Below are 27062 nucleotides of genomic sequence, written 5' to 3'. Positions count from 1 at the left end.
GCCAAATTAGAGTTTTGACCCTAATTTCACGGTCCACTGAACATAGAAATTGATAGTGCGAGTGGGGCATCCGTGTACTATGGACACATTCTTGTTTTGTATTGCTTTGAAATAAATATGATAGATAATGGGTGTATTTAATAAGGTCATCATGGATTACAATAGTCATGTGGTATAGAAGTCAAAATGCCGTTTGGTTAACAAAATACAGTCTTATGTACAAATATCTTAAACTCTTACCCTTCTCAGATTTAAATAAAGATTGTTAATCAATAGTATAAAGTATCAAAGAACTGCCTTTAACACCGAAATCTAAAAAAAAAAAAAAAAAAAAAAAAAAAAAACAACAACAACATTGAAATACGACTGTGATCCTGTGATGAGGTTTTTGACAAGAGCTTTGAGACCTAACTTAAACGGTGTGTTATAAGTTGATCAATTTGCTGAAAGTATTACAAATTGTGTTGTCCTTTTCCTTCTCCTCAATAGACAAACGTACAGCCTGTAACAGAGGTAAACACCTAAACAATATGAATTAATTCACTGTTTCATAATCTAATGCATTCTATGTAATATTTTCAAAGGCGTAACCAAATGTTGTGATAGGTTAACAACGTCTTAAACAATGAAAATTAAACCAATGACGAGACATATAATATTATTTTTGGGGTACGAAAAATACATTACCCATTGTCCCTTAGATTCTGAAACAGCAAATTGTTACATCCGTTTGATCTTTTTCAGATTGCGGCAAGTGTAGATATAGATCTTATTCGCCTGAATACTGTACTTGTATAAATTATAATGAAGAATTTCGATGTCTGGATGATTTAGAATGTATTAATAAACGTTACTTTTGTGATGGATATAAACATTGTAATGATGGTTCGGATGAGGATCCCGAAAGATGTAGAGGTAAGCATGACAATCACTTACACTCCACACGGATGAGGATCCCGAAAGATGTAGAGGTAAGCATGACAATCACTTACAGTTCACACGGATGAGGATCCTGAATGATGTAGAAGTAAGATGAGGATGCCTTAAGATGTAGAGGTAAGCATGACAATCACTTACACCCCACACGGATGAGGATCCCGAAAGATGTATAGGTAAATATGACAAGCACTTACACTCCACACGGATGAGGATCCCGGAAGATGTAGAGGTAAGCATGATAATTACTAACAATCCACAAATGATATGTTTTGTATGTATATTTATTATAGAAACCCAATTCGATTCATATTCTTATAGAAAAAAAATTAAATAATGAAATATCATTTACTTGGTGGTTTAAATTTTATTGTGATATTTTATTACTTATGGTAAGAGTTTATCATTATTTAAAATACTTAGTTTTACGTTTCATTATGAACATATTAATCTTCTAATTTTATCTTTACGACACTTGATTTACGAAATCATTGCCTCCATTCAACTTCACATTGAACTTTTCATTACATGATCAACAAACGTAAAACTATCCTACTAGACTATGACAAGATACAATTGTATTACCCAAAACATCATTCGTTTGTAGCATATGTTCATGAGCTTATCCGATTTAAACGGTAATTAGAACACAATCGATAAATTAAAATAGATATCAAAAGATATCATATATCCTGGCTCAAAGATATGTTGGTCAGCAACAATATTAATATTACAGTTCAATTCATATATCATTTAGTTTGCACATTTCTCAAGTTGAACTTTTGGCATCCATTAAAAACAAATATTTTTTCAGAAATATTAATCTGACAATTTTCTAAATATATTACCTTTTTTCGATTTTGTAACATGATATATTTACCTCCTCAGCCCTACCTTGTCCAAAAGAAATGCGTAAATGTGCAGATCGAATAAGATGTATTTATGCAATAGAATTCTGTGATGGCAAACAAGACTGTTTAGACGGAACAGATGAAAATGCGTTGTTATGTGATGGTATGTAAATAACCAATTTCTTAATGCATAATGTGCTTCATGAGTTGAAGAGGAAGTTTCATTAATTGAAGCAAGCAGGAGAAACAACATACATTACATTATGCGGACAGAAATAATTATATATGATATCTTGAAAAACATCACAAGGACCCGGATGGAAGATCTAATTTATATGTTTACTTTGGAATATGATCATCTTCAAGATATGGGCTGAACGAAAATATGGCTCATATGTATTAATCTCGATATACATATCACAAAATCTTAATTCAAATTATATGTTCTTGTATATGCGAATATCAGAACATGAAATTAAATATTAATGTTATAATTAATAGGGTTCAATAAAAATTCGGATATTTTTTATTGGACTTTGTTGAGATGAATAAGAAAATCATTTTAGAATCAGCAATGTGTTTTCCTCATGCATAATCATATATTGGTTTAAATTGATTTTCTTTTACGTTCGGTAATATTATACTTTTTTATGTTTTTAAGATGTTTTGATTTTAAGATATTTTAGCCCAAAGCATTATTACAGTATCCACGTACTGGCATGAAAATACCAATACTCGATTATTGGACTGAACCGTTATATTTTAGAAAATCTTTGTAAATATGGAAGGTAAATCTCAGAAAATCATTGTAAATATGTACGTAATCTCCTTCATGATTAGCTCTTATTCCTTGTAGGTGTTTTGCTATGCCTTTATTGTCAATTCGGTTATATATTCAGCTTTTTTAAAGTCTTTTCCTAAGTCTTTAATATTCCAATATGTTGGCCTCGAGATTCTCGAAGAAGCATTATATAGTAGCCAAGGAACTCAGTGATTCAGTACATGCATAAAAATACGTATATTGTACGTGTTATTGAAGAATGCTGTTATAAATTAAAACTTGAAATGGAATCATTTGAAATTTTGAAATGTACCGCCTTACTCTGATTGTTGTCTAAGTTTGGATATGCGTTTGGTCAATAAAGGCTATATCACCTCGTCCACGTTTGCACAAGTTTGGATATGCGTTTGGTCAATAACGGTTATATCACCTCGTCAGCATTTGCACAAGTTTGGATATGCGTTTGGTCAATAACGGTTATATCACCTCGTCAACGTTCGCACAAGTTTGGATATGCGTTTGGTCAATAACGGTTATATCACCACGTCAACGTTTGCACAAGTTTAGATATACGTTTGGTCAATAACGGTTATATCACGTCGTCAACGCTTGACGTTGCACAAGTTTGGATATGCGTTTGGTCAAAAACGGTTATATCACCTCGTCAACGTTTGCACAAGTTTTGCCCCAAGCATCAGTGAACAGACATTAAATGTCGAAATGTGCATATGATGCAGTAAATTCTGTACCAGTCATTATTAATTTGATTAAAACTGGAAAAATATGGAATTTGTTTTAACTTTTTTCGACAGTAATTTGCTAAGTGTTATTATAAATGATGCTTCTTTTCCAATATTAGATTGGTTAATTTGTATTTATATTTCTGACCAAAAAAGGTCTCTTGATACTATTATCTTTATTAAAAATGAAAAGTATCATGACAATATAATCCTCTTCGTGTACATGATTTATGTCTTCATGCTGGTAAAATTAAAAACAATGATGATATTTATGACTTAATTGCCCTTTCAGTTTATAAATTGTAATCCAAATGTGTTATATTAATATACTCATTTAAAAATCGAGGGCAAAATAAGTGCATTTTTATTCACATCATCTTGATCTTTTAGCTTCTGAAATGTGGTATATTGATAAATCTTTGAGCATTTCTTTTCAGAAACAAATTTTAAATGTAAAGAGGATGAGTTTCGATGCAAAGACTGGACAATACATCGTTACTCTAGAACCGGTTATTTTAAGTTATGCGTGAGCATGAGTCATGTGTGTGATGGTAGAAAAAATTGCTATGACAATTCAGATGAGGAATTAGAAGTATGCCAGGGTAATATTACGTTTAAACATCCAATGCTTATGTTAATTAAATAGACTTCATCGCCTTTTTTGGGGTACTCAATCAATTTATTGATTTATTAAATTCCTTCCTATGTAGCCTTATTTGTGTTAAAAAAATCAACTGTAGCTAAGTGCAATCATTAATGAATAACAGCTACTTGGCTACTTTTAATCTTAACATTTTCGCATGTTCAATTTTGACGAAGGAATCATATATGATGGTTTGGATGGGGTTAACAGAATAGAGAATAATGAAAACACAGTGAAGAGTAATGACCCAAAGTTATAAAGAATAGAGAAAAATAGGAAAAAAAGGAATACAGAATAATGGGGTGCTGAAATATAACATGAATAAAGAACAGAGAATAATGAGATGTTGAAATACAAATGAAAGAGAATAATGACAATAACAAAAAACAATACAAAAAAAAAATACGAATCCCCACAAAAATTGAAGTAGATCTCAGGTGTTCCGGAAGGGTAAGCAGATCCTGCTCAACATCTGGAACTCTTCATGTTGATCATGTAAGTAAAAACCGGTGATAAGTCTTATTTGGTGGTAAAATTCGAGAAAAAGAGAACGGGAATGTGGTTACAACAATTGGAACATATCCTTCGTCTTCTGTGAAACAGATATTTCATAACGGTCAACCAACTCGTGATGGCGTCCATAAAATTTTCGAAGGTATGATTTCAACTTCACCACTTGGAAGTCTTGGTTCAATAGCTTCATTTTTAGCAGCAACCCTCTATCAAAGAAATCATGATAGGAAATGCAAACTCTTGAATACAGTATCAACTGGGAGATATGTACTCTATATGCAGGTTTTCTGGATAGTAGCCAAATCCATGTAAGGTCACCTTTGCCTGAGGGAGGTGAAACCTTACTTTCTCTATAAATAAACTATATTTTGCGAAGTATGAACTTATGCTATTTGTTTTTATACCGACATACATCCTTAATATTATAGTTTATGCTGATAACATTTTTATGTTATAGGTAATATTCTACCGACATAGGTCACATAATTATGATTTTCTAATTTTTACCCGATTTCTATTTCTCACGACCAGTTGAATAATTTATTTTTATAACCAACGTTTGGTTCGTTTGATCTCAGTTTTCCATTGGTCAAAATTCAATTATGACGTCAAAGTTTCTTGCTTTTCTCTGAATTTTATATTGTGACGTCACAAAAAAGGCGACCATGACTAATGTTGTTCAATATTGTTCAATATAAAGAACAAGTCATTTTGCAGAGCATTGATGAAGTTTGTTCATACATCGCCAATAAATTGTTTGTTAAACAGATTCCACCATCGAATCTCGTGGAATACTATTTTTTTGTTCTTGCCAGTTAAATTTTATATATTTATAAGAGCTCGACAAGCCTTGCGATTCATATTTGATGATTTGAATGTCTTCCGTCAAGAAATATTAAATTAAACCCGATGCAGTGGTAGAATCTTTAGTTATACATATAACAGATGCACAATGTTGCTTTAATACATCAATTTTATATGGTAGCTATATCAGTCTCGGCAAACTATTGCCTTGCTTAAAAAATGACATGGTTCAAATTAAACCCAAGCGTTATATCGTTGTTGAACATTTGAATTCAGGGTTCATCAGTCGGATATTTGTATTCCACGAATAATAATGAACCCACAGTACGCTTTTTTTTAACTTCGGTTACAATTTTTGTAAGCAATAATGACAACGATTTGGAGACTTTTAACAAAACACAAAAATGGGATAGACCTTGTACTTTTCAAAATTTCAGAAAATATGAATTGGTGATGTGGTATATACGGCAACGAGACAATAAATATATAGAATACTAAATAACATTTATGGTAACATAAAATTGGCCCGTAATCCGTGTTATTCATGGATTCTGCTAACTGGCTTGGTCAGTTTCTAATATGACGTTCTTCTTTCACCCTTTATGAAAAAAAACTATGTTTTAATTTCAATAATGTTATACTATGCTGTTTAAATACTTGCTATGCAAACGTAAGTTGCTTTTTGAACGACACTTGAGATTAAAATACACACGAGAGTTGTTCGTTATAAAATTTAAAGTGTTGACTTCTGGGTTAAATGAGCATAGAACATGATACGAACGAAGTATTTTTAAATACCATTGTTTTCATAAATCATGTATCTAAAAAAAGAGATCTTAAATAAAAATAGGACCGTTAATGTGTTTGTGAGAAAAAAGAGGCAAAACAAAGCAGGTGGACTTTCAAAACTAATAAATCGAGATAATCGGACATTTGAGAAACATGAATATGGTTTAATTAATGGTAATAAATAATTTTTCGGGATCGACAATATGAAATATATTAGTAGAAAACTTATGTTTAACTGTATGAAGAAAAAAAATATTTGAAATATATAAAACCAAGTCTTGAAAATATGGTTGTTTCTTAATGTTATTATCAAATGCACGACAGAATCTAAGAAAAAGGAAAGAGGAATGACCAAATGGTAGGAAAAAATCGAAAAAGTGAAGCAAACATTCTTAACCATCACTACAAACCAGTAAAAGTCTGAAATGGCCTATATCTGTACTCGACTGTACTGATTTTTACTCAACCAGTCTGAATTGGTCTGAATTTTACTCGACATTACTCGACCCCAGTCTTAACCATACTCGACTGTACTAATTTGTACTTGACCCTTATCTTTGCCATTGAAAATAGTCTGAAACAGTCTTAACCCATTCTCGACCTGTACTCAACCTATTTTTTTCAGTCTAAACCATACTCGACCAAAGGTCTGAACAATACTCGACCAGTCTGAACCATACGTGACCAAATAACCTCTACTTTTTCTAAATTTTAACTGTTAAAATAAATTTCTTTTTAACTGACCTGACAACAGCCACAATAAAATAAAGATATATTATAAAAACAGATTTTTACATTCTTACATGATTCTCAGATTTATCAAATAGAGATAGTTAAATCAAATTATCTTATGTAATAATTTAATTATATTAATTTTAAAGTTTTAGAGTTTTGTTAAAAAAAGATTTTCTTTTACCTTAAAACCACACCTATACTGAGGGTAATTATACATTATTAAGGTGCTTCTTGTTTGGCATGTGTTTTTTTTTTAATTAATTTTCCTAAAAACTACATAGGTTTCATGGTTAAATACAAAAAATGTACAATAGTTATATAATTATCTTTTTAATGAGGTAACAACAGCCAACAAAATCAATGAAATTGTTTTACCTTATTTTAGAAATATATCTATTATTATAATTTGGGATATATTAAATACAATATATATCAAAAAGGGATAAAAATTAAAGAAATTAATAAAATTGTTCTTCTGATTAGTGGTGAAGTATAAAGTATTACCTCCTGCTTGGGGCAAACTCATTTAAAAGGTCACACCTGGTCAGAGAGTATTAAATTCTAAATAACATTCATTCAAAATTGCAACATCCTGTGAAACTTAAATCACAAGGCCTTTTGAATTCACTAGATAAGTAATACACGAGTTTAAGAAAAATAGGGCTTCCTTTTTACCTGTAAAACATACATGTACTGAGGTAATTAAACCTTATTAAAGTGCTTCTTGTATGCCATGTCTTTAATTTTGACAAAAATTATTTAAATTTAATTGAAATAAATTTTTACTGTAACTTTGGAAAACTTTTTTAAAAATTTATCACAGGATTACTATGGAAGTTCTATTATCATGATTATATTAAATTCTTGGTTTAACAAAACAAAGGTGTCATTTTTTAAATTTATCATGTTGCTTTATATGCTATTTTATATATATTCTAATAAGAAAAATGTTCACTGCATTATTAACTAAACTCAACTGACACCATAAATCTATACTTGGCTTAAGTTAATGGTGAAAATTGTCCAGTAACCATAAAATATATCTGAAACATTCAAAAATTTTTGAATAACATTGAAAATATTAGTCACAATTCAGTTTTGAGATTATTTGATCAGCTTGTTTTATTTTTATTTTAAAGGTGATATATATGTATGTACATGTATATAAGTGTTGATGAATATGGTGTTGAAGTTATATTATGTTTATTGTGAAATTTTGGTTTCAATGCTATATTGAATACATTTTTAATTTCAAATTGTTGTTCAAATTTCTAGCCAGGGGAAATAGCTGTTATTAAAAACAGTTCCTAAATTGATGAAATACAATATAGGTAGATACAAAAAATAGGTCTAGGTTGGTTAAGACTTGGTCGAGTATGGTTCAGACTAGGGCGAGCATGATTCAGACTAGGTCGAGTATGGTTCAGACTAGGTCGAGCATGGTTCAGACGCGTATAAAATGGTTAAGTACTGGTCGAGTACAAGTTCAGACTGTTAAGTATGGTTCAGACTACAGTCGAGTATTATCAAGTAAATTTCAGACCAATTCAGACTGGTCGAGTAAAAATCAGTACAGTCGAGTACAGATAAAGGCCATTTCAGACTTTTACTGGTTTGTAGTGCATTACACCCCAGTTCTATTGTTATACTTCATAGTTTCTATTTCTGAAACAAGTGTAAATTGAATAGATCTATTGTTACGAGTGACAATGGATTTTGACCACAGGGTGTGACGAGTGGGGTTTCTGGAAACCCCTGCTTCTACATTCCGGAAAACAAAGTCCATTGTTATTCATTACAATAGAAATTGATTATTTTTTTAAATAGCATGAACATAAAAAATTAGTAATAGTGTTTACTACAAGTTGTTTCAAGATATTACAAACAACATTTTAGGAAATTTCAATAGCGAAAAAAATTTTGCATAAAAAAAAATCCTTCAAGGGAAAAATAATTTGATTGGTAGCGTTAAAAAACTAAATAAAATTGTTCGCGATTTGCGAGAAAAAAAATGTCTGACTCCAACAAAAAAACATACCCCCCTCCCCCCCCCCCCCCCCCCCCCCCCCGAAACCCTTTGAAGTTAAAATGGTTGCTCCCTAAATACTTCTTTGCTTGAAGGTAAAATGTTTGATCCCAGTCATATATCTCTATTCTAAAGCATTGATCTTAAAAAAACAGGGATTCTAACTCCCGCCCCCCCCCCCCCCCCCCTGGATCCCGGTCGTCGGGTTTCTAATCCAGACACACCCATCCCTCAGTGTGTCCGAATATGAATGTTAGTCTATTCTCGAGAAGGGGGAGGCTTCTTTTTTTTTTAACCGTTATTAAAACATACATTTATGATTACCTACATTAAACTGATACAGGCAAGTACTTTGTGTTATAATATTGCCTTTATCTTTAGTCTCTTCTAACAAATCCAACGCTTGACCCAAAATGTCGTCCGTCTTATACCCGTCCATATTGACAACTGCATACAAGGAGCATGATGTATATTTTGTTTGTGATAAGAATGCACGAAACGGTCAACCTTGAACTTCTGATCCATATTAGCACCAGGATTTAACGGGAATATGCAAAACAGCAACTTTGACATTTGTAAAATCTACTCACTTGTCAAAGTTTGAAAGAACATAGCCAAAGTAAGGTTACTAGTGGGGTTTCTTGTAAAAAAAATATTTTTGTCATAACTCATGGTTCGATTTTGTCTATAAATATGCTATCCATTCTTTTTCATTTAATAATCAATGTTAACAAATATAGGTTTCAGCATTGGGTGTAAGTTAGTTATACAACTCGGGATACGGTGTGTCTGGATAAGAAACCCCTCCGGCCTCCAGCCGTCGGGGTTTCTTATTCAGACACACCTATCCCTCGGTGTATAACTATTACGTAAAACGTTATATTCATTATTATTTGTAACATTGCAATATTTACAGTGAAAACATGTCAAGAAGGACAGGTTAAATGTGAGTATTCGTTTAGATGTATATCCCTGTGGGCTTTGTGCAGCTTTGCCCGGTATAGAACGTGTGGCGATGGTTCGAATATGTCTCTTAGAAGGAAATATTGTCCAGGTAACATATTTACAAGATTGATTGTTACAAATCATACATACATGTACCACTTTTTAAAAAACGTCAATAGTATACGATAACGTCACATATGGGATATGTTTATAGCTTACTATTATCGTTCAACAAATTAAAAGTTTGAAACTATATTATTTAATATATATATATATATAAAATTGAGAATGGAAATGGGGAATGAGTCAAAGAGACAACAACCCGACCATAGAGCAGAAAACAGCCCAAGGCCACCAATGGGTCTTCAACACAGCGAGAAAATCCCACACCGGAGGCGGGCTTCAGTTGGCCCCTAATATATTTGATTTTAGAATAATTGTTGGCTTAGACAGGCTACAGGAGAGTGGAGGATACATATAATCTTGAACATTCCGATTCTTAGATTATAAAATGTTTACTATCAATGCATATTCCATTATTTTATAACAATCACTTTTAAGTGATTTTTTAATTGTAAATCTTTATTTAAGAATGTAGTAAGTAATATTTAGAAAGCATGAAAGTAAGAATATCACAATTATAAGCTCTGTTACTTTAGGCATATTTATATAAAACTCATATTTAACTATTCAGCCCATTCTTCTATTAGTCAGACGTCCGGCGCTACCCGGATTTACCATGTCTTTTGTTTTTGTCTTCTGGTTTCTTAATTTACGTATTTTGTCGGGTACTTGATGACGGATAGCGCTTGACGTCTTAAGCCGAACCGTTTTATCTTTTTTCTTGATTCAATTCCTGTCCTGGTTCATATTCTGGACGCCAATCTTTGCTCCTTTTAATTGGACCCCGTTTCCATTCTCAATTCTACTGTGTACACATGAATCATACATAATAATAAAAACTGACTGCAAAGGCATATAGAAACTAACACTGTTACAAAACACGCTAACACAAAATATCCATACGCTTTCCGCAAGGATTCTTGCACAAAAGCCCTTTTGGATCTCATTACAACAAACAAATTGAAAAGAAATATTAGATACCCGGGTAAACGTAGGACAAATTCATCATAAAATAATTGAAATTAGGCTAATAAAATATTAAAGTCTTATGTGATCCCTTAGTACTCATTATAAATATGCATGCTTTTAATGATACAATGTTTGCATTTTTATGAAAGTTTCGAAGGAAGTTCAATGAAAGTTATTGAGTTAAATTAGTTCAATTAACAATAATTTAAAAGAATTTGTTATCAAAATTCTTACACATTTACAAACTGAATAGGATAACAAACAAAGGACAAAACCAAACAGCGCAACTTAAACCAGAACAGATGATTAAGATTTTATAACGATCCAATTATTGTTCAATGAAAAGCTATAAAGATTTCCCGGGGGCGTTGCACATAATCAAGAATATATTTACCATGTATAACGTTGCTGTATTTAATTGTCCCCGAAAACAGCCCCCAGTATTTAAATATTAGGCAACACGTACTTTTGACTACTATGCGGTGCTTCAAATTAATATTTTTGATACAGTATGGTTTATATTCTTAATGTTTGTAGTTTTTTTATTCATAATCTCATTATGCTAGAGTTAAGTTTTTGTTTGTACTGATATTGTTATGTACATGCATCTTTTGTACATGATCAAAATATAAAAGGGGGTGTTTACCCTTCTCAAGGACTACTGTCGCCTGTCAAATGTTCGCCTTTTTGTTTTTAGTGTTGAAAACTATGAGTTGAATTATGTTTGTTGTTTCATAATGTTTTGTTCATTTGCAGACTTTTTGTGTTGATGACAAATCTTTGACACTTTATCTTAAATTTATTTATACCTAATTTCGACTCTGGAATAGTACGAGCTTGATAAATTGTATCTGTGTTCCGGACCATAAAAGTATTTGGACCATATACGTACATACTTTTATGGTCCGACCATACGCATACACATGTATATCATTGATAAGTCATTTATCCAAATTTGTTAAATATACTCCGTTTCCGGATTTTAACGACCTTTTTAACCATCTATTTTACCTGTTTCATATTAACTTTGGTTGCCAAGAACAGCGAAACAAATAAAGAATAATACGAATCCCTGCAAGTAAGTATCAAACAGTAGAGTGGTTCAAGAAAAAGTTTACGAAAGACGACAGCAATAGACAAACACTAAGTTTTAGTTATATTATATACTGTTATCGTATATTTGTCTGCAGGATATAATTGTGGACCTGGACTTACTAAATGTAAAGATAATATACAGTGTGTGACTGAAAGACGTTTTTGCGATTCATCGCCTTTTAAACGAAAACGAAAATGGTTATATGACTGTAAGGATAAATCAGACGAGGACTTAGATTTCTGTAAAGGTAATCTCATTTGCATATAAATAAACATATTAAACTTTAATTGATATTGTGACTTGCTAAACGACATATTTCCTGGTAAAGCGATAGCAGTTTATAAGTTAAACCAATACATTGATAAAAGTAAAAGTCATTAGAAGAACGACCAAAAGTGTTACGGTCATCAGTTCGAATTGGTGGACCGATATATGTCTGTATATCAACTCACTAGCGACATGTGTTTTCGGTATGAGAACTTTAGATACCAGCAAAGTTGTTTCATCTGTAAATATACCGACTATTTTCCATTCCCGATTATGAAATCTTGACTGTTGATGATCATGTTGGTTGGTGTATTGACTTATGAGGTTTGAATATCGGTTAACTATTGTTGTGATTAAATTAAAAGGTAATACCGATGTCTAGATGAATTAAAAAAAATAGATAAATGTGTTTTATTCCAAAATCAATGTCCATTTTTTCATAAAGACACTTTAGAACAAAACTATATGGTTGAAACGGGTTTGAAGGCACGTATCAACTTCCATTTTATAGCGTTGTTACCCAGAAATGATTCATCGATAAAACTTCGACAACACGTCATTACATATAAGGTAGTATTTTTATTTGTGCATCCTCACAGCAAAACAAACTCTATGAATTAAAACTTGTGTAAGAGAGGTTGTACATACAGAGTGTTTATTTGTCCTATATATATATATATATGTATTTTGTTTACCCATGATTTCTATCTTAAAAATAAAAGGACAGTGTAGTATCAAATTTTGCAAACAAAGTACCTTATACAGAATTGTTGTAAAGGCTTTTCTACCCGCAAAAAGCTTGCTGTATTCTAAAAAATATATTGAAGGTGCATTAGATTGGATGTGACTTCACATATACATCAAACAAAATTTGCTTGGAATACACACTTTAAATGATCAATAGCTCACAGTGGTCGAATTAAAACCTCATTCTTACCGGGTTCATATAACGTCATGAAGGAGAACGCGAAGGTACGAATTAAAACTAATATCGTTTTTAAGTTGAATTAAATCCTGCTATCACATTAGATGGGATATAAGGGATCAACTTAGTAACACTACGTAAAATAATTCATAGAAAGGACACCAATTTTGTAGCTGAATAAGTAATAGTCGATGTTTATATTTCCTTCTTTTTTGATATTATCGAAGGCCAATATCAATCAAGAATAGACAAACACTGAATAACATACATATAATTTAAATTATCATGATTACTTATAGAATAACTAATCGAAGAATTCAAATAGAGAAAAATATTCAACGAGTGACCGAACAACACATTAATTCACGAATGCGCGTAGCGCATGAGTTAATTATCAGTGTTGTTCGGTCACGAGTTGAATATTTTTCGATATTTGAATTCTTTGATAAGTTATTCTTTTTATTACATTGGCAAATGGCTTTTTTTAATGAAATTAATGTAGAAAATGTAAGGAACTACATCTTTTTTCTACGCATTCACAATTTGTTTTGATCCGACGTTATCGACGACTTGACAACGCCTATTGTTGTATGACGTCAGAGAGTGAAATAACCACGTTTATTTCACATGTGAAATTATCGGTTTTTATTTGACTGGGAAATCAATGTAATTCAATGCTACCAATGTAATAATTTAAATTATCACGACTAGATGTATTTATTGTTTTAGAGAAAGCTTGTGCTAAGGGTTATGGAAGATGTAAAGATGGTAAACAATGTATCCCACCATATGCTATATGTGATGGAAAAGTTCCTGCAGGGACGGATCAGACGAGGTTAAAGACATGTGTCTAGGTAGGTAAAACCTGAACCTAAGTAAGTGAAAAGTTTCTTCATGTAGGAAAGCAAATATTGTACAGCTCTCTAATTGATGTTTACTCGCGGCCACGTCTCCATTCATCCAATTTTGTCGATATAACGGAACTACAAACAACAGTCATACAAGTGGATGGTTTATCTAGCTATAAAACTAGGTTAAAACTACCATTTTCTTCGGAAAATGCCTGTTCCAAGTTAGAAATATTGCAGTTGTTTTCACTTGTTCCGTTGATTGATAGCGTTTAGTTTTGTCAGTTGAAATTGAGTTCGGTATTTTTGTTATACTTTTTTTCCATACACTACTTAACCAATTTTGATCAGAACTGCTCCTAAAAGATTGATAAAAAAGTAATTTTCAGTATTTCAGTCAATTTTTAGACTTATCTACTGCGGAAAATTCGGTACCGACCATTTGCTTTTAGTTAACAGCGATCTGTTCCGTCTCTGTTCAGACTGTTCAGTAGGTATTCTTTACCTGTATATATCAACGTCATACTTAACTGACTGAAAAGATTATGAACAGCCTTCAATTAACTGCAAGCGAATTATCTAAACAGTACTGAATTATTGTTTGGACTTTTCAGATGATTTTTAGATCATAATGACCGCTAAAAACTCAAATTCATTTACTAGGCTAAGTGCTGGTAGGTATTTTTAAATGAAAGTAAAACAAATGTCATATTATTAAAACTATTACCTAAGTATTTGATAATCGTTCTTGACAAACCTGTGATTAATGAAAAACATTTAGTTAAACTTTGCTACCATAAGGACATTTTGTTGATTATTACAGTCATAAAATATAGTGCAGAGAAATAACACCTGAACTACTTTATCATGTTTATAATTATAATTTTTTTCAATTATTTGGTTTTTTGTCTTTTCTTTTCACGATATATCTTCCTTAGAATGCATACATTTGTATAATAAATCGTTGTAAGATACTACTTCCCGGTATACGCTAATAGGTTCAATTCTTATTCTTTAAAATAGAGAGGCGAAAGATACCAAAGAGGCATTCAAATTCATAAGTCGAAAACAAACTGACAAAAAACTAAAAACGACGAAAAGACAAACAACGGTTCACAAAACACAACATAGAAACGAAACCTTACAGAAATGAAAATGTTTGAATTATACTCTAAAGAAATGGTAAAGTTTGAATTCTATTTAAAATAAATAATACAATATTAAATAAACTAGTCCGTTTGATAAGCAAGAAATTCAATAAAAGCTGTTTGATATTAAAACATAAGAAATTCCGTTTTTAAACAATACATTAATCAAAAGAACAAAATAGTGAAATGTACTGACTTTAGAATTTAGAAATCAGCTTGGATTGAGACGTTAAAATATTTGTAATTGTGGAGTAGCGATATTTTCTTCTGTAAACGAGATGCATTGTTGGAAAATCGTAGACGGTTGTTTACATTTGTAAGAATGAAAAAGACTTTTTGGTAAACACTTGATTTTCCTTTTTAAAACAAGGACATATTTAACATCACAAAAGCCTTGTATGTAATTTTCCATGCATTGTGTAATCTAATTCCAAGTATGTTGTATTTATACGAGAAAAAAGTCAGATAGATTTAATAAAACCTACTTCGTCTACATGCAGGATCTTTTATTTTGAAGTGTACAAATACTATAACAATCATGTAACGAAGACAGTGGAATGCATTTTCAATGTGTTCGATTGTATTTTTAGCCATGTTCACGTGTTAAAGATTGATAGTGCTATATTTTGTTATATGAGTGCGATATTTTTCTAATAGCATAGCAATGTTGTTTTTATTATGAACAACTTATTAATGCTATATTTTCTTCATAGAAATGCGATATTTCTTTCGTTAAAAATCACGGTACTGCCAAAACAGTGCAAAAGGTCAACAAGATGAAGGACCTTAATTTTTCATAAATGAAAGCAGTAGATATTAAATCATTTTATCGAAACCATAATCAATGCTAGAACCGATAAAAACTATGTTCAAACATGTCTACGGTGTTAAATGATATCCTTTAAAATCATCAATAAGTTTATAAAGATCGTATTGAGATTTACGTGCTTTATTATCATCATGAACGTAAACATTAGGAAGTGATATCCCGTTTTTGATAAGAATGCATATGCATATGCAGCCACATTTCAAAACCAAATCTATTTATGTATTTAGTAAAAGTTTTAATAATTCATGGTTATGAAATCCCTGACTTCAAGTCATTTGATACTTCAAAGGAGTAAGTTCCGTAAGTTTCATATTTAACCCGATTATAAAATTCATTGTTTCTAGATTAAAAATAATTCAAGTGGATGAAAAGACAAACTAAGTTTTCAAGTCAGATTTGTAAGTTGTTATAACAAACACAGTGTTGAAAGATCTTTTTGTCGACGCATGCGCTCTATGTTTTCAATCCTAAAAACTCTATAAAAATTGACATGTTTTCATCATTTTTTCATGGAAAATTAACATTTATGCCATGTGTAACGTAAATTTTCAACGAAAAGGCCGTGGACAGTTCTAATACAAGATTTGTGGGACTTTAATAACTCTAAACAACCAGATGCTCAATTGACTAGAAATTTAACTAGAAAATCGTATACCAGAAGCTACAATGATATGTATTGTAAATCAACAAATCTGAATCATAGTGTAACCTTTGTAGATTGTTATATGTCGGTGAAACAAAAGGAATGCTTTATAAACGTATGTGCGGTTATAGATCAGACATTAACAACAATGCGAATGACATTGTTTACCAGCATTTTAATCAGTCAGATCATTCAATTCTTCTATGCGAGTTCGCATCATCATAAAAATATACAGCAGGACTCCTAATCCTAATCTTGCAACACCTGTCCGTACACAAAATGAAGACGAAATTGGGAATTGCAAACTGCGACACCATTTGGTTGAAATAACAAAATTGATGGTAAAGGTATTCTATCTAGTCCTTCCGGTAGCTCGATGAAGGTTATAAATAATTTCAACTCTACTCCTCGACGAAGACGTAGTCAGTGTCATCGTCATTATACATCACCTACTCTCCATAACGTCTCCATGAATGGCCTTCTGCCATTTATACAAAAAAGTAAAAAAAACAAAAATACCGAACTCCAAGGAAAATTCAAAACGGAAAGTCCATTATCAAATGGCAAAATCAAAAGCTGAAACACATCAAACGAATGGAAAACAACTGTCATACTCATGACTTGGTACTGGCATTTCCTTGTGTAGAAAATGGTGGGTTAAACCTGGTTTAATAGCTAGCTAAACCTCTCACTTGTATGATAGTCGCATATAATTCCATTATATAAACAACAATGTGTGATCAAAACAAACAGACATAATAGGTAAAAATGTCAAAAATTGCCGTTTAAAAAAAGCCTTTTGGTATACGTCACGTCACATTCGCATGGCGATTTATGCATAACCCCTTTCAAAACTTCATTCTCTACATATACACAACTTATGTTTGGGAACCACTGTTAAAAACCCCATTCAAAATGATACAAACTTACAGCTATCATCTCGGATATTGTCTGTCACAGACTTTCCAGGCCGGTTAGATTTTGAAAAGTTGAAAAGGAGAACATATTCTTTCTAAAACATTCCTTTGCCAATGAAGGTCTCGATGCCATCAACCTGTGAAAATATCCTGCATAAAAATCAGTTCACTCAAAAATATCTCTCTACTTTAAAGATCAGTTTGTACTTATAATTTCTTATACCTATACCAAACCAGTTACAACTAAAATTTTCAATTACAAACACGTGTTGCGGGGTCTCAATATGGACGACTCCAAGTCCAAATCTCCTGATTGCACCTGTGCTGGCTCCCAATTCATACATAATCCGACTGGCTACGTTATTACTGGCGACCTAAGTACAGTCAAAAACAGGTGTCTGCGAAATGTGTTATTTAAAGTCCCGAAATATCTTGATCCTAAATCCATCAATTGGAAACACTTGAAATTACTGATTATTTAGTCAAGGATTATGCAAGGCGATGGGCTAAATTCCAAAAGAAAGCGTAGATACTCTTTATCAATGGATTAGGGTTGTGAGGTCGTTTATACAACTGAGTCAGAGAAATAAATAAAAATGAAAGGGTCTATTAATACACATGCTACATCGATATTTAAAGATCAAATGTTGCTACCTCTATGACAAATATACCTTTTCCTGACTTAAGCTTAAAAATTCAACAAAGCTTATATTGTATATTAAAACGTAAAGGACCCCGGACATTTGGTTGTACTTAAACAGGTACATCTGATCTGAACAACAGGGTAAACATGTCCTCCTTTTCTAATATCATTTGACACCAAAATTACAGCTATGCATAGAAACTATTTTGTTTTTAAACTTTTACTACTTTCTTATATGTTCTTTCTGACCGGGCCTGAATTAGTGGTTCTATATCTGAAAAAAGGGATATAGCTTAACATAACCGGTGAATCACGTGCACGTGTTTCAGTACTATGCCTAGTGTCAGTATAAGTTAAACTATATCTTAAATAAGAGAAACGAAGTATGAAATGTATAGAAGTAAATTATGAAGGTTACTGCACGGCAATATAGTTTTTTATGTTTTTAGAATACAAGTGCCCTGATGGGAAAAAGAAATGTGAAGACAATATACAGTGTATAAATCAAGACTCATTTTGCAATGCCATAACTGATTGTTTTGATCATTCAGACGAAGGGGAGATATGTATAGGTAATTTGGTTATTTAACCATGACCTCAATGATGTTTCGCACATTGTTAAATTGATGTTTTTTAAATCATTTTGTCAAAGAAAATAATAAATCCCAATTGAAGCACTTTGATAGCACCAAAAGTTATGAAGTGTTTATATGCATCAATCGAAATGTGAAGCTGTACCTGGCCTAAAAAAACACGCATCCAGATAACCGGCTTTTAATATGGTATTGCAGACGCGCTTTCGTCTTTATAAGATTCCTCAGTGGCTTTTGAATCAAAAACTGTTTGAAGGCCAAGTAAACAAGCAAATGTGTGGAAACATCTATACTTTATTTAAGTAGCTCACCTGATCTAAAGGGTCAAGTGGACCTTTTTCATCACTTGGCGTCCGTCGTCCGTTGACTTATATAAAATTCTTCTATTCTGACTATTAGGCCAATTAGAGCTAAACTTCGCCACAATCATTCTTGGGGTATCTAGTTTAAATAATGTATCCGACGATCCCACCTGTCAAATCAACATGTGACCGACATAGCTAAACATAGAACATAGGAGTAAAATGCTAGTTTTGTTTTTTATCTGGAAAACCGCTATCGATAGAGAAATTCTGACAGGGCAGAAATAATGAGAATGTCGTGATATACCTCCTGTTTTTATTACATCAAAACTGTCAGATGATTTCTTAAAGCATTTACTGCCCTAAAAAATTGAATTTTATCAATTGCTATCATGTTCAACTTGGCTTTTATTGTAAAAGCTTTAAAAGATAGAGAGATATTTCAAACAGAAAAATAATCAGTAAGACAAAATATACAAATAAGTGAACTGAGTCGAAAACATCAGTTAACTTCTTGTTGGAGTAATTGCCCTTCAATAACGAATATTACCATTTTTTGCGTGTTTATCTATTATCTTGAAAATTATAATAGCTAGATAGAAACTTATTATACCAAAACTAATTTCTTAGACAAGATATACTAACAAGTCAACACCGCAGAAATCGTCAGTGGACTTCCTATGAGAGTTATGGTCATTAAGTGACGATTTTTACCAATTTTAATAATGTATTTTTGCCTACTAGTTTGGAAACTATAATAGATAGATAAAAACTTGAAATAGCGAAAATGATCATCAGGACAAATAAATTAACAGTGCTGAAATGTTTGGTCAACTTTTGTTAGCAGTTATTGTCCTTATAGGACATTTTTCACCAATGTTGTTTTGCATTTTTGCCTTTTATGTTGAAAACTATAATTATAGATAGATGGAAATCTATATAGTAAAAATGACCAACAAGATAGGATCCACAAATAAGTCAATACCGCCGAAATAATCAGTCAACTTATAAGAGTTATTGCCCTTAAATGATGATTTTTTACCATGTTTTTGTCTAATCATGAAAACTAAAATAGATAGATAGAAATTTAAAAATCGAAAATGATCAGCAGGACCAAATGTACAAATATGTTAACATGATTGAAATTTTCAGTTCTCTCTTTATGGAGTTATTATACATTTCAATGATGATTTTTACGAAAAAGTAGTTATTTTTGAAGATGTTGGTGAGCGACACGCGCTCTTTGTAGCCTCTAGTTTAAGATGATTTTATTTAGACAATTCCTCACTTAAAAACCATATTGTGCCTTCAATTGTTATGTTTAGTACTAGACTGTCTTATAAAATACGTCACTTTTTGTAACGTTGATCCTTTCATGTGACTCGCAGTTTATATTTCGTTTGTGGTGTCATGGTGTACTGTCGTAAATTCATAGGAGATGTTTGAAATTATTCTGCGGTTTACATGTTGTAATATACTCTTATATTATTTATTTATGTATTTCTCTGTGTCTAGTGTTCTTGTATTTGGTTGTACTGTATTCCTGTCACGTAATATTACGTTATCAATTAGGAGGTGTTTTTAACATTGCCATATAAACGGGAGGTTTGGCTGGCCATAAAACCAGGTTCAACCCACAATTTTATCTTAAAATGTCCTGTACAAAGTCAGGAATATGGATTTTTTATCGGACAGTCCGTTTCTATGTATGTTGGCGTTTGCTTTCGTTGTAGTTCAGTGTTTCTGTTGTTCCGTTGTTTTCCTCTTATAGTTGATGTGTTTCCCTCGGTTTTAGTTTGTTACCCGGGTTTGTTTTTGCTTAATCGAATTATGACTATTGAACTGCGGTATACTACTGTTGCCTTTATTTGTAGATTATAACCCCACACAAGTGATTTCATTTAATAAAAAAAACCTAAATTACTGAAATAGTTTTTAAATTGAAAAATGGTTACAAGTTGATTTCATACAGGAGCTTCATATGAAGATCGACAAGAAGCTAGCAATATCCGTTAACTTCACGTTCCGCTATACAAATGATGTCCTCTCAATAAATAATTCAAAGATTGTTGACAATGTTGAACGCATCTATCCCATCGAACTTGAAATAAAGTCTGTCTCATACTAGTATCTTGACTTACATCTAGAAATTGACAATGAGGGTCGGTTGAGAACAAATCTTAACGACAAAAAAGATGAGTTTAGCTTACCAATTGTAACTTTCCATTTCTATGAAGCAACATTCCAGCAGCACCTGCATATGTCCCAGTTGATACGGTAGTCGGGAGTTTGCGTTTCCTTTCATGATTTCCTTGATAGAAAGTTGCTGCTCACGAGGAAGCTATTTAACCAAGAGTTCTAATTCTTTTCCCCGAATGTGACCTACCATATTAAACTTATCACCTCGTTTGTACCTGCATGAGCAACACTATGGGTGCCACATATAAAGTAGGATCTGTTTACCCTTCTGGAGCACCTGAGATCACCTCTAGTGTTTGGTGGGGTTCGTGTTGCTCAGTCTTTAGTTTTCTATGTTGTGTTTTGTGTATTGTTGTTTGTTTCTTGATCTGTTTCTTTTAAACCAAGAGTTCCAAGTGATGAAGTTGAAATCATCCCTTTGCAAATTTTACGGACGCCATCACGAGTTGGTTGACTGTTATGGAATAACTTTTTTCACAGATGACGATGGATATATTCCAATGTAACCAATATTCCGTCCTCTATTCCTCGAGTGTGACCTACCGAATTAAACTTATCAACGACGTTTTACTTACTTGAGCAATATGACGGGTGCCACATGTGGAGCAGGAATTTTTTACCCTTCTGAAGCACATGAAATCTCCCCCGGTTTTTGGTGGGGTTCGTATTGATCAGTCTCTAGATTTCTATTTTGTGTCTTGTGTACGTACTTTAGTTTGTCTTTTCGTCGTTTTTCGTTTTTTGGCATGGCATTGTCAGTTGGTTTTATACTGCTGAGCTTGAATATCACTTTAGTATTTTTTCGCCTCTCTTGCAAACAGAACTTCATATAATAGTTTATACTATTTCATTGTCGATTTATGTTATGTTTTAGGGATTTAGCACAGGAAAGTGGATAACAACAATTGCAAGTACAATATGAAGCCTGTTTTTGTAATTGTATTTTCTTGACTTATATCTGCATATTTTATACGTATCAAATATATACAAGTGAATTCTGAAGGTTAATGCAAGGCAATATAGTCTTTTTTATGTTTTCAGAATACAAGTGCCCTGACGGGAAAAAGAAATGTGCAGACGATATGCAGTGTATCAATCAAGACTCATTTTGCAATGGCAGAATTGATTGTTTTGATCATTCAGACGAAGAAGAGATATGCATAGGTAATTTAATTATTTAATCATGACGTCATCAATGTGACCCCTTTCGCGCATTGTTAAATTGATTTTTTTTTTTCAAATCAAGACACATTTTGTCATAGAAAATAAAAAAATCACCATGATTCAAGTGCTTCGATTGCACCAAAGGTATGAAGTGTTTAAATGCATAAATCGAGATTTGAAGCTGTACCTTTTCATAAACAAAAACCTCTTCCAGATACCCGACTTTTAGTATGTATTGCAGACGCTCGATTCGTCTTTTTAAGACTCCTCAGTGACGTTTGAATCAAAGCAGTTTGAAAGCCAAGTAAACAAGAAAATGTGTGAAAACATTTATACTTTATTTTATTAGTTTAACTGAACTAAATGTTAAAGTGAGCCTTTCTCATCACTAGGCGTCCGTCGTTCGATCCCGCCTGTCTACCAACATGGCTTACATAGCCAAACATTGTGGTAAAATGTTAGTTTTGTCTATTATCTTAAAAACCGCTATAGATAGGGATAAAATCTGGCACATCAAAACTGTAAGAAGATTTCATTTAGCAGTTATTGCCCTAAAAGGAGGAATCTTATCAATTTTCATCATGTTTGCCTTTCATTGTGAAAACTTAATAGATCATAGAGAGATATTTCAAACACTAAACATAATCAGGAAGACAAGACCTACAAATAAGCGAAATGTGTTGAAAACATCATTCAACTTCTTATTTGAGTTATTCCCCTTCAATAACGAGTATTACCATTTTTTGCGTGTTTGTCCATTATCTTGAAAGAATACAATAGATAAGTAGAAACTTAAGATACGAAAACTAATCCGCATACACTATCTACAAACAAGTAAACATTGCAGAAAACGTTATTTGAATTCTTATAAAAGTTATGGTCCTTAAGGGACGATGGTTACCTATTCTTATAATGTGATTTTGGCTTCTAGTTTGAAAACTGTAATAGATAGATAGAAACTTTAAATAGCGAAAACGGTCATCATGACAAATACATTAATAGATCTTTAATGGTTGGTCGACTTTTTATAGCAGTTATTGTTCTGAATGACATTTGTTACCAGTGTTGTTTTCTTTTTTTTTTTTTGCATTTTATCTTGAAAACTATTATACAGAGATGATATCTGAATAGTGAAAAATTATCAGTAAGATAGGATATACAAATAAGTCAATGTGGCCGAAATCGTCAGTCAACTCCTTATAAGAGTTATTGCCCTTAAATGATGTGTTTTACTATGTGTTTGCGCATTATCTTGAAAATAGATAGGTAGAAATTTAAATAGCAAAAATGATCAGCAAGACAAGATATACAAGTATGTCAACATATGACTGAAATTGTCAGTTAACTTCTTATGGATTTATTATACTCTTAAATGATGCTTTTTACCAAAAAGTGTCCATTGTTGAAGATACAGGTGAGCGACACGGGCTCTTTATAGCATCTGGTTTGAGATACTTTTGTAAGCAATTACTTTCTTTAAAACCATGCCCTCAATTGTTATGTATACTACTGAACTGTCTGATAAATTTTTTTTTTATAGATTAAAAACCACAAAAGTGATTTCGGTCTAAATTACTTAAATAGTTATTAATCGAAAAATGGTTACATGTTGACTCGATACAGGAGCTTCTTGCGTTTGTTTGTACTGTATTCCTGTCACGTAGTGTTGTCATTTTAGCTGTATTTTTAACATTGCCATATAAGTGGGAGGTTCGGCTAGCCATAAAACCAGTTTCAACCCACCATTTTTTCTTAAAATGTCCTGTACCAAGTCAGGAATATGGCAGTTATTATCACACAGTTCGTTTCTATGTATGTTGGCGTTTACTTTTTGTTATAGTTCAGTGTTTCTGTTGTTCCGTTGTTTTCCTCTTATAAGTGTTTTCCTCGGATTTAGTTTGTTACCGGATTTGTTTTTGCTTAATCTAATTATGACTATTGGATAGCGGTAAACTACTGTTACCTTTATTTATAGAGAATGAAACGAAGCTAGCATTATCCTTTAATTTCACGTCCCGCTACAAAAATGATGTTCTCTCAATAAATAATTCAATGTTTGGTGACAATGTTGTCCTATAGAATTTGAAATAAAGGATACAACAGATAGAGATAAGTCTGCCTCATATCTTGACTTACTACATCTAGAAATTGACAATGAGGGTCGGCTGAGAACAAAACTTTACGACAACAGAGATGAATTCAGCTTCCCAATTGTGAACTTTCCACTTCTATGTAGCAGTATTCCTGCAGCATATGGAGTATATATTTCCCAGTTGATCTAGTATTTGTGGGCCTACATTTCCTATCATGATTTTGATAGAAGGTTGCGGACGCATCAAGATTTGGTTGACCGTTATGGAATATCTGTTTCACAGATGACGACGATTATGTACCAATATAACCACAATCCCGTCCTCTTTTCTTCGAATGTGGCCTACTGCCTTAGATTTATCAACCGCCGGTTTTTAGTTGGGTTTGTATTGCTCAGTTATTAATTTTCTAAGTTGTGTTTTGTGTCCTGTTGTTTGTCTTTTTGTCGTCGTTGGTATTTTGCCATGGCATTGTCAGTTAGTGTTCGACTTTTTTGTTTGAATATCCCTTTGGTATCTTTCGACTCTTTCAAACAAAACTTCATATAACAATTTATACTATTCCCATTTCGATTTATATTATGTTTTAGGGATTTAGCACAGGAAAGTGGATAAAAATAATTGCAAGTACAATATGAAGCCAAGTTTTGTAATTATATTTTCTTGACTTACATCAGCATATTTCAATGCGTATTAAATATATTGAAAACAAATTTTGTTACTTATAGTTAAAATTCTATATATCTGTTTATTCGTATACATAATTTCTTACATATACCTTATTTCATATTTTTCATAAACAACATACCAATGTCGTGCTGCCGGGTGTAAGAGGTGTAATAATAATCTATTTAAACAAAAAATATAAACCGCGATTGGAGCCGTTCTTAGATCAGCTATCATGGACTAAAAAGGAAGTTGACTTATTCTTTGACATATCAATTAACTTATAGCAAAACAGCTAAATATACGTATAGCGTCTGTCAATGATTTCTTCGATCTTCATATTTTGTAAGGAAATAGATTTACCGACAGTACATGTAGTATATCTTTACGGCAAATCAATAATACAAACAATGTCAGTGATCGTAGCAATACTTTTTTTTTTTATTAAAGGACAGATTAACGTGGATTCATTCATTTTCGTGAATGACAATTTTCGTGGATTGATGAAAAATTGTAATTTCGTGGATATTTGATGTTATGATTTTTCCAAAGTCTCCATACAGGCATATATATTTGTATTTTGTTGTACATTTTAATTCCTGGTTCACCTTAACCCTTGCAATCCATGGAAATGGGTATCCCGCGCATAATAAACTTTCCACATTAAACTGACCATGGCTATTTTTAATAGGAAATTGATAACACTATGTCTATAGTTTCATGTATCAAAGTTCTTAACTGATTTAGAAAACATAGCAAGAAAATTATTCCTTCAATTCTGGGAACTTAATACAATCCTCGACTGGGGAAATAATTATTTAAGAAAAACCTACTAGTATTAAAGTATTCTTCAAGTAAACCAAACACAAAGATACGTGTAACGGAGAAACCGATTATTGCATAATCAAACAAAACATAAAAACTTAAGCAAAAATTACACTAGATCGAAGATGAAATCAATTACTTAACAAAGATTTTAAGAGACCCTGATGAGATGAGACCTATAGAATTTAAAAAAAAGTATTAACGAAAAACAAACCATTCCTTTGAAATTGAAGAAAAGCTCCCGAAACACTTATTTAGTATCGGGCCTAACAAACAACACGGTTGGGTGGATGAAATGTGTCATTGTTTAAGGTAGAAGGGAGTAAAACTATGTACTAAATAGCTACATTTATAATACGTGAAACGCATAATTCTGTCGGTAGTGTATAAATAATATGTAACAGCATAACATCAAATTAATAGATAAAAAATGGTCAAAGTCTGCAATTGCCGGGTGGCAATATTTCTGACTAAATATTGCTGAAAAATTATTCAGTTCAAATGTCTGGAAATTTAAAAAAAAACTTCTCAAATAATTCCATAATAGCAAGTGCACAACTTCTTAATATGTACAATATTCCTGTGAAGTTTCAGTTCAAAAGGAAGAATTGATTACATTAATTAAGTTCCCACCATACTATAAGCTGGTATAAAGGCTTCAAATTGACCAAATTCTGCCATAAAAATGACCAGTAAAATAAAGGAACTTTGATAAAACAGTGACAAACAAGTTTAAGAATACTTTCAATTAAATAATAACAAGAAATCACAAATAGATGACTCGTCTTCATAACCTATCTAGGACTATCTACAACATTAAGAACAATGTTGTGTCCATTGATGTCACATTATAAGAAATAATTTCTTATATTATTAGAATAAGTAATGAATCTATCTCCCTGGTGTATAGTTATGATTCATTGTCCAGGTATCGTATATTTGGTTATTTTGGTTGTATTTTTATTTTGGTTTATTTGGTGCCTCCAATGAAAGTCCCAAAATTAAACACACGAAAATGAAGCAAACACTAAAAATTGAAACGCCAAAATCGC

General features: G+C 32.1%; 1 long non-coding RNA gene across 1 annotated transcript; it reads left to right on the top strand.

Annotated features, from left to right (window-relative positions):
* Window positions 1–750: 750 nt before the first annotated feature.
* Window positions 751–25226, top strand: LOC127707451 (uncharacterized). The gene is made up of 9 exons (XR_007984863.1): window positions 751–915; window positions 1825–1950; window positions 3746–3910; window positions 9735–9872; window positions 12046–12198; window positions 13873–13997; window positions 18621–18743; window positions 22307–22429; window positions 25110–25226. It is a non-coding gene; the product is annotated as an uncharacterized LOC127707451 (long non-coding RNA).
* The last annotated feature ends 1836 nt before the right edge of the window (window positions 25227–27062 follow it).

Source organism: Mytilus californianus, unplaced genomic scaffold (assembly GCF_021869535.1).
Source record: "Mytilus californianus isolate M0D057914Y unplaced genomic scaffold, xbMytCali1.0.p SCAF_7, whole genome shotgun sequence".
NCBI lineage: Eukaryota > Metazoa > Mollusca > Bivalvia > Mytilida > Mytilidae > Mytilus > Mytilus californianus.
The sequence above is the reverse complement of the archived record's forward strand: the minus strand, read 5'-3'. Positions and strand labels throughout refer to the sequence as shown.